We start from the raw sequence: 8499 nt of genomic DNA, 5'->3' as shown, positions 1-8499 counted from the left end.
CCCAGCTCCTTTGCTTTCTTATCATTCAAAAGTAGGTCTATCACACATCACAGATGAGGTTTTGTATAATACACGAGGTGGAAAGCTTGGGTGCCATTGTTGGGAATGTAAAACAGCATAGGGCAATGCCTTTCATTTCCTTTCCTTACCCTATTTACATTATCCTACTGCAAAAGTAGGCATAGCTTTACTATATAATCCAGTAACTTTGCTTCTGAGTTTATACCCAAATTACTGAAAGCAGGGACATGAAGAGATTTTTTGCACCCATGTTCATAGCAGCAGCATTCATGATAGCCTAATGTCTAAGGCAATCCAATGTCCATGGATATATGAATAAATTAACAGAATATATATATACATATATATATATATGTATATATATATATATATATATATATATATATATCCAGTTCTATCAATCTGTGTATTGCCAAATGGTTGTGGTCTACTGGTAAGGTTCTGTCAAACTACATTGCTTCTCTCTGACTCCACCTACTCTCTCCTCCTCTGTCTGCTTGGAATTCCTGCCTTGCCCTATTCTGCGCTTCAATAGATCCAAAGCAGATTCTTTATTAACTAATGGTATTCACAGCATACAGAGGGGAACCCCATATCAACCATCCTTTAAAGGAAAGGACATTATGACACATACTACAACATGAATGAACCTTAGAGATATTGTAAGTGAAGCACCCCAAACATAAATGGATAAATGGTATATGATTCATTCATTCATAAGAAGTACCTGGAATAATCAAATTTATAGACACACAAAGCAGAATACTGCTTTCCCGGGCTAAGTAATATGGGATGTTTGTTTAATTGATTAGAGGGCTTTGATTTAGGAAGATGAAAGACTCACTGGAGCCGAATGGTGGTAATTGCACAACAATATACTTGAACTTAAGATCACTAGGATGTGCGCTTACACAGGAAGAATAGCAATCTTTTTTTGTATATTTTAGTACATTAAAAAGCATGGTGGAGAGGCTAAAAAATAGCTGAGATGGTAAAGGTTTCACCTTGAGGACATGAGTTCCAGTCTCAGAACCAACATAAAGAAACAAAAAAGGCCTGGTCTGGTTTGGTGGCATGTGCCTGGAATCCCAGAACTGGGGAGCAGAAACAGGTGGATCCCTGGCACGCACTGGTCATCCAGACAAGCTGAATCAGTGAGCCCCAGGCCAATGTGAGACCCAGTCTCAAAAGCCAAGGTGGACCACTCCTGATGAAAGACATCTAAGCTTGACCTCTGGCTTCCACCTGTACGTGAACGCACACACATACACACGCACATGCACACACACACACTGGAAAGGATAAAACACCAAAGTTCACTCTTTTCCTCGATTATCCTGTTACTCTGGTGTCATACTCCTGAAGGGTATCTCTTTGCTTGTGCAGTAGCTTTGAGAACAAAAATGATAGGAATGCTATGTTTTACGTGCTATTCAGGAAATCATTGCTTTGGCCAGGTGTCAAGGTACATGCTTGTCATTTCAGTCCTCGGGAGATGGAGGAAGGAGGACCATGAGTTCGAGGCCAGTCTCAGCTACATAGGGAGACCCTGTTTCAAGGAAAGAAAGGAAAAAGGGCAAGCATGGTACTACATGCCTCTAACTCCAGGCTAGGGAGGTGGAGGCGGGAAGATTGCAGGTTTGAGCCCAGCTTAGACTCTAAGAAGATCATACTAGGGCCTTGCCTCAAAGACAAAGCAAAGCAAAGCATAAAAAGCATTTTGTCTATGCTCTGTAGACGTCAATGACACATCAAATCACAATCAACCACGATCTAATCGCAATTTACCACTGTGCCTGTTTTATTAAGAAATGCAAAACCGGCTTACCATGAAAAATTCAATTTATGTAAATCATTGTGTTAACAGAATTTAGAGAAAATTCTTCATCATCTCAGTAGGTGCAAGGAAAGATTTAGTGGTTTCTAGGGCTCATGTCCAACACATTTCTCAGAACAGAGACAATGAGGGGAATGTCCTCAAATTCACAAAGGGTGTCACATCCACTTACAGAAACTTGAGTGCTTCTTGCCTGTGAGGAGTGAGTTGGGATGCCAACTGGCACTACGTCTCTTGAATACCAGAATTCAATCCTGTTACAGGCCCCCAGACATTAACATTACTGATGCCACGCAGATAAAACCCGTCATGAAGACCCCAACCCCTGGCGAAATCAGACCTAGTCCATAGTTCCAAGAAAGTCCCCCAGCAAAAAGTCCCTTAATGTATTAAACTAGTCTGGCTTTTTGGTTTCCTAAGTTATGCTTTGTGCTACCTGAAGTGTGCCAATCAAGATGCAGGTTTTGTGCGCAAAAGACAAAGAGCTGTGAGGCCTGGGGCTGTACGATTTGGGCAAGTTACTCACGCAGTCGCTACAGGCAGTAAAGACTTTCCTCTCCTCTCAAAGATTTCCATGTGGGGATCTCTGGTGGGCTTACCTCACAACACACCAGGACAGAGAAATCAAAAGCAAACCGATTGAAACAGAAATAAAGCTGCCTTTATTTACAGGTGACTTGATTACATTTGCAGGAAACTCCAATCAGGGTCTAGATCAGTACAAAAAAAAAAAAGAACTGTAGTTTGATGCCAAGTCATTCGGGAAATCACATTTATAATAGAATAAAGTATCAAATGCCTTGGAACAAAGTTAGGGACATATGTAGAAGAATTCTACATTTAAAACTCGAAGTACGACATTGCTGAGCTGAAAAAGACCTACTAGAGAGTCTATTTTCATGGTTAAAAGGCTCAGCATCATTAACACGTCAGTTATCTCTGAGTTGATCTGCTCATGTAATGCAGCTGCTAGCAGTGTAGGACGGGGGCAGATTTGCTCCCTGGTGAAGATTTGGTGGTACATGGAGACATTTTTGGTGTCATGGCTTGGGGAAGTGCTAGTGAGTAAGAGCCCAGGTATTCTCTGAACACCCTGCAAGGCACAGAGAAGCCCACCGGCCAACCCCCGCTGATAATAAATACTTGTCAAGCCCTACACTGCATTAGTGCCACACTTGGAATCCTGACTCAAATCTCAGGTTATTTTTAGGCATCAACACGCTCATTCTAGTACTAAATAAAAAATACACATTATTCGGAGTCAAGAAGAACTTGTTTAAAAAAAAGAAGTTGAAGGAACTGCAAAATCAGATTCCAGGAAATTCTGTAAAATACAATAATTAAGACCATCTGAAATGTGTCCATATAAAGAAAGAACCCAACAGAGCAGAACTGGAGACCAGAAATAAATCTACACATATGCATTTACCTAATTTCTGCTATTGCTGCTGCTGCACTGAGGAGAGGATGCTTCTAGTAAATTACGCTTAGGGAATTAGAAATAATATGTTAAAATAATCACCTCACATTTAATACGATAAAATGACGAATTAAAATATCATTAAAATTGAAAATTGAGAATCAAATAGATGGCCAACATTGTAGAATTTTAGTATAAAAGAGAAATGATGAGATACACATATTTACTAAGCATCCTGTGGCCCTGACTGTGTGACAAAGCTTGCACTACGAGCCAGGCATGCAGAAATTGCTAGCAAAGTTCCTTATCTCGACAAAGAGGGAAGTGGAAGAAGCATTTACTTCCTAGTAGCTACCATCGGCTTAGAAAAATTGACTCTGTGAAACACTGGGAAGAACATGGCATCAGTCAGGGTTCCCCAGAGAAACAGACACAACAGGAGCCGGACAGAGATGGAAGAAGAATTTTATTCTGGAAATTGTTCCACACAGTCATGGGGCCAGAGCTCCAGTGAGGCAAATGGTGTGATTTAATCAGAATCCAGGGGCCTGAGAAACGAGGGGAGCTGATAGCTGATTCCCACACCGAGGCCTCAGGCCTGAGAACTGAAGGACAAAGACTTGTAGGTCTTGCAGCCCCATGGACCAAAAGGTTGGATGTTCAAGGACAGAGGGTTGATATTCCACATCAAGAAGAGAAGATTTGCTCTTTCTCAGGCTTCTTGCTCTATCTGTGATGGTAATAGTTTGTAGCTACCAACTTGAAGGCTGATCTTTTTATTTAAAAATTTTTTTTTTAGATTATTGTTTTATTGTATGTGTATTGAATGTTTTGCCTTTATGTATTTATGTGCACCTGGGGTGTGTGTGGTGATCATGGAGGCCCAAAGAGGGTGTCAGAACCCCTGGAACTGGAGTTACAGATGGTTGTGAGCCACCATGTGAGTACTGGGAATTGAACCTGGGTCCTCTGCAGGAGCAACAGGTGCTAATCCCTGACCCAACTCTCCGGCCCACAGGGCCGATCTTTCTGTGGCTTACCTGCCTGCTTCTTCCTGCGCCACCCTCCCAGGTGTGCCCAGGAACAGCACTGTATTATTATCCTGGTGTTCTTGAGCCCAGTCAAGTTGACACACGGAGTTATCCATCAGAAAGCATAAAGCAGGGAAACGTACTTCCGTTTTATGATCACTAAGGATTATGACTCCAAAAGCGGTATTCTCCATCACAGTGTGCTTTGGCGGGCTGCAGAGAGTCCACCCGCTCACGAACAGAGAGAGAGACATAAGTAACACGAGAGGAACGAGAGGAACACTGGCAGAACAGCAATGATCGGTCTCAGGACCCTCTAAGTGCCAGCTAGCTCGTCAGAGAGAGATGAATTTCATCTGGGGGAACAGGGGAGCCTTTTGTACTCGGGCCTGATTTCCTCATCGTTCCTTTCAGCCCATGTTGAGTACATGGTCACTCAGCACTGCCTTAGGAAGCAATTGAAACAGACACGGGAGAGCGAGTTTTGGGATGGTCGCCTGTCATTGAAGGAAGGCACTACAAGTTCTGAAGCCTGTCTTTAGGGAGTCTTCGTGTTGTTTAACGGCCTGTCTGCCGGCAGCCATTCGTACCACCCCGCTGGCTGCAGAAAATTGAGAGTCTTCTGGTTGTCATTGCTCAAGATACCACCTGCTCAATAAAAGGGGGCTGATATCGGAACGGCCAGCATTCCCTCAAGCCTGGTTCAAATGCCTTCTAAGCCCTAAAACTGACAAACAGCAGTTCTGTACGCAGAGAACAGCTCTGCTGAGGGAAGACGCGTGGAGTTGCAAGCAGCCTAAGCGGCGGGGCTCAGCTTCCGATGAGAGCAAGGGTTTCCCGCTCTGCCCAGCGTCGGGTCCTGGAGCATAGGTGCTTATACATTTACCTGTGGTGCGTGAGTGAGGAAAGGCATTCAGCGAAGCATGAAATGAGTGCCACCCATCATCATGCTTCCCGTGCGTCAACATAGGTCTAGGTGGCATCCGCCCATTTAGTAGTTTGTCCTTCACACAAGGGCCCTCACCAAGAGGCAAGCTTCAGTGAGGCTACTAACTACTTCTTCTCAGCAGCCACTTTGATCTTTTGCCCCTTTAGGATCCAGGGAATGAAGCTAATGTCCCTGACTTGACAGGGATCGGTGTGAGGCTGAAATGACCCGGAAGTGAGGGATTCGACAGTCACGGTCCTTAGGCATTGTTGCCATCCCTGAGCAGCTCCTCATTGGATGCTTTCTACGCCTGAAGAGGAAACGCTAGCTACCTGTGTTTTAGTTCTTAGCGCACTTCTGCAGAGAGCAAGATGTGGGATCTGAACACAGGGGTAGACTCAGGCACAAAACAGGACGGAGCAGGATTGCTGTTCTCAGTCATGGAGGAGAATGGAAGGAAAGATTCAGGAAAGAATCTGCCTACCAGGCAAAGGGATGGAGGGACATCGAGATAGTGTGGTTTGGGCACTTTGAAAAGCCAGTGTGATTTAGCCCAGGAGTTCAAAGCAAAGATATATAAATGCATGGAAAATAATAAGAAATGGAGTCAGGGGAGACTCCTATCCTGGGATACGTTATACCTGCCTTAATTAGCTAATTCAATTTACATGTAGCTTTGAGTGCGAATGGCACATTTGGAAAACATTGTACGTGGAAATATATGCTGTGGAAGACAGTAAACAATTAGTCTGGAGATTTGTATTGGTGTGCTTGGGCCCAGAGCAAAACACCGGAGGCGTTTTGACTGACACAACAGAATGTATTTCCTCCCAGATCTCAAGCCTGAATCCTAGATCAGGGGCTGATCCACAGTCAGCTGAGGGCTCTTCCCGACCTGCAGACGAGCTGAGCTACCTTCCTCTTCGGTATGCTCTCTAGACAAACAGAACACCTTTTGCGCTCTCTCTCTCTCTCTCTCTCTCTCTCTCTCTCTCTCTCTCTCTCTCTCTCTCACACACACACACACACACATGCGCGTGCAGACACGTGTATGCCACGGCACACTTGTGAATGTCAGAGAACAGCATTGGGTGTTGGATTCCGCATCATGCTTGAGCAGGTGTTTTATTTGCGGCACGGGTGCTGGATTCTGCATCTTGCTTGAGCAGGGTGTTTTATTTGCAGCACGGGTGCTGGATTCTGCATCTTGCTTGAGCAGGGTGTTTTATTTGCAGCATGGGTACTGGATTCTGCATCTTGCTTGAGCAGGTCACATATGCCAGACCAGCTGGTCCACAAGCTTCCAGGAATTCTCCTGCCTCAGTTTCCCATTTCACTGGAGAAGTACTATTTGTTACAGATGCAGTAATACAGTGTGCTACTGCACCTGGTGTTTAACCTAGGTTCTGGGGGTTCACCCTGATGTGGTAAATGCTCTACCCACTGGGTCCTCTCCCGAGCCATATTGTGAGTTCTGAGGAGGGCATCACCACAGAGCCTCACCTTTAGAAGCTCATCGAAATCTAACTGCCTCCCTAGAGCCCCATCTCCAAATACCGATATATTGGCTTCAGCGTGTGCACTGCGGGGAACACAATGCCATACCAGAACTGTCAGGATAATCAATGAGCTGCTTGCCCTGTATTTACCCCAGGCGAATGTTCTTCAAGTCTGGTAACATTTTTTCAGTGCAAGTAAATTACTTAAGCGCTATAGGTTTGGTATGTTTTATTGTATAAGTATATACATGCACACACACACATGCATGCACGCACACACACATGCATAGCATGTACAACCTAAAAGCAAAAGCAGTCAAGTGAAGTGAGAAAAATGTCCCCACCTGCCACTTAGCCATGCTCCAGCTCTTCCCTGAGAAATAAGCAATTACTGGAGTGGCAGGAATGGTGTCATCATGAAAAAGTTTAGGGATGCAGAGGGATTGCTTAAGGACGCACGCAAAGCTCTGGGTAGGGACACAGAGAACCAGGATGCCACGGCTCCCACCGCAGCCCTCAGCAATGCTGCTTTCATCTGCCCTGCACTGAAGGAGAAGTGTCGTGGGTGAGGGAGGGAGGAGAGAAGCAAGCAGGAGTGGAAGAGGGAATGGAAGGGAAGACGCAAAGGCAGTAGTTCATCGGGGCAAGAAAGCAGAAACAACAGCCCGCAGCCCACAGGGGAAGAACCACACTTCCCGCCCAGCAGCACAGGGAGCTCTGGATGGGCCCAGTGGTGAGAAGCCAACCGCAAGCTTTTAGGAAGAAGTCCTTCAGATCTCCCGAGAGGCAGAGGCAGCCAGTGTTCACAGAGCTCAGGTGGCTTTACTGCCTCCCTCGCGGAGGGGCGGGGGCAGGAGACAGTGTCTCCTGTATGGACGCAAGACTGTTGGCTTCCAGTTAAGATGGCATAAGGTCAGTCCAGGAAACAGGGTGAGGAAGTGTTAAAGAGGAACTGATGAGTGAGGCGAGCTGGGCCGTGGGGTTCAACAGGACTTCTGCACTGTGGTCCGTAAGGAGCTCGCCTCAGGTCTCACCACAATCAGCTCTTCTCACTGCGAGCCCATGTAGCAAACCCCTTACTTAGTTCTTCCTAGCCTTCATCCAAATGCCCATGAACCTTGAGAGAAGACCAGAAGGGAGAGGAAGGAAGAGGCCGACGGGTCAGGAGCAGGAACCGAGAGATGTTGTGAGGCAAAGCAACAAAACAGGAGATAATGTGGCCGGATGAACCACCAGCCTAGAAAAAGGCGAGAACTGTGTCCTGAAGAGCCATATCCTGCTCTGGCCTCGGATCTTTTCCTGTGCCACGCACCACAAAGAAAAGAAAAGAAAAGAAAAGAAAAGAAAAGAAAAGAAAAGAAAAGAAAAGAAAAGAAAAGGAAGGAAAAGAAAAGGAAGGAAAAGAAAACAAAGAGCCAGGCCATATTAGCCTCATTTCTTTTTCTTCCATGCTATAATTCTGATCAATAAGGGGATAAGAGAGCAGCATCCATGACCAACAGCAATAGAGTGAACACTGTGTAAGTCCGTTCTACACTGGACGATTATGGCGTCATGTTTACCGGGAGGAATGTTCTGCCTGGCTCGGCATTTTTACAGACAACAAGGCTGAAGGCAAAGAGGCTAGGTCTGTCAAGTGCTCAGGAGGTAGCTCTAATAAGTCAGCCCTAAGAAATAGGATTCAAAGAGATCTGGACAAGCTAGGAAGGACAGATCAAACTAACAAGTTGAAATTCAGGACCCATGGTTAAGTTCAAGTAAAT

The sequence above is a fragment of the Chionomys nivalis genome, chromosome 18 (genome assembly GCF_950005125.1).
Source record: "Chionomys nivalis chromosome 18, mChiNiv1.1, whole genome shotgun sequence".
Lineage (NCBI taxonomy): Eukaryota > Metazoa > Chordata > Mammalia > Rodentia > Cricetidae > Chionomys > Chionomys nivalis.
This window is presented reverse-complemented; position numbering follows the sequence as displayed.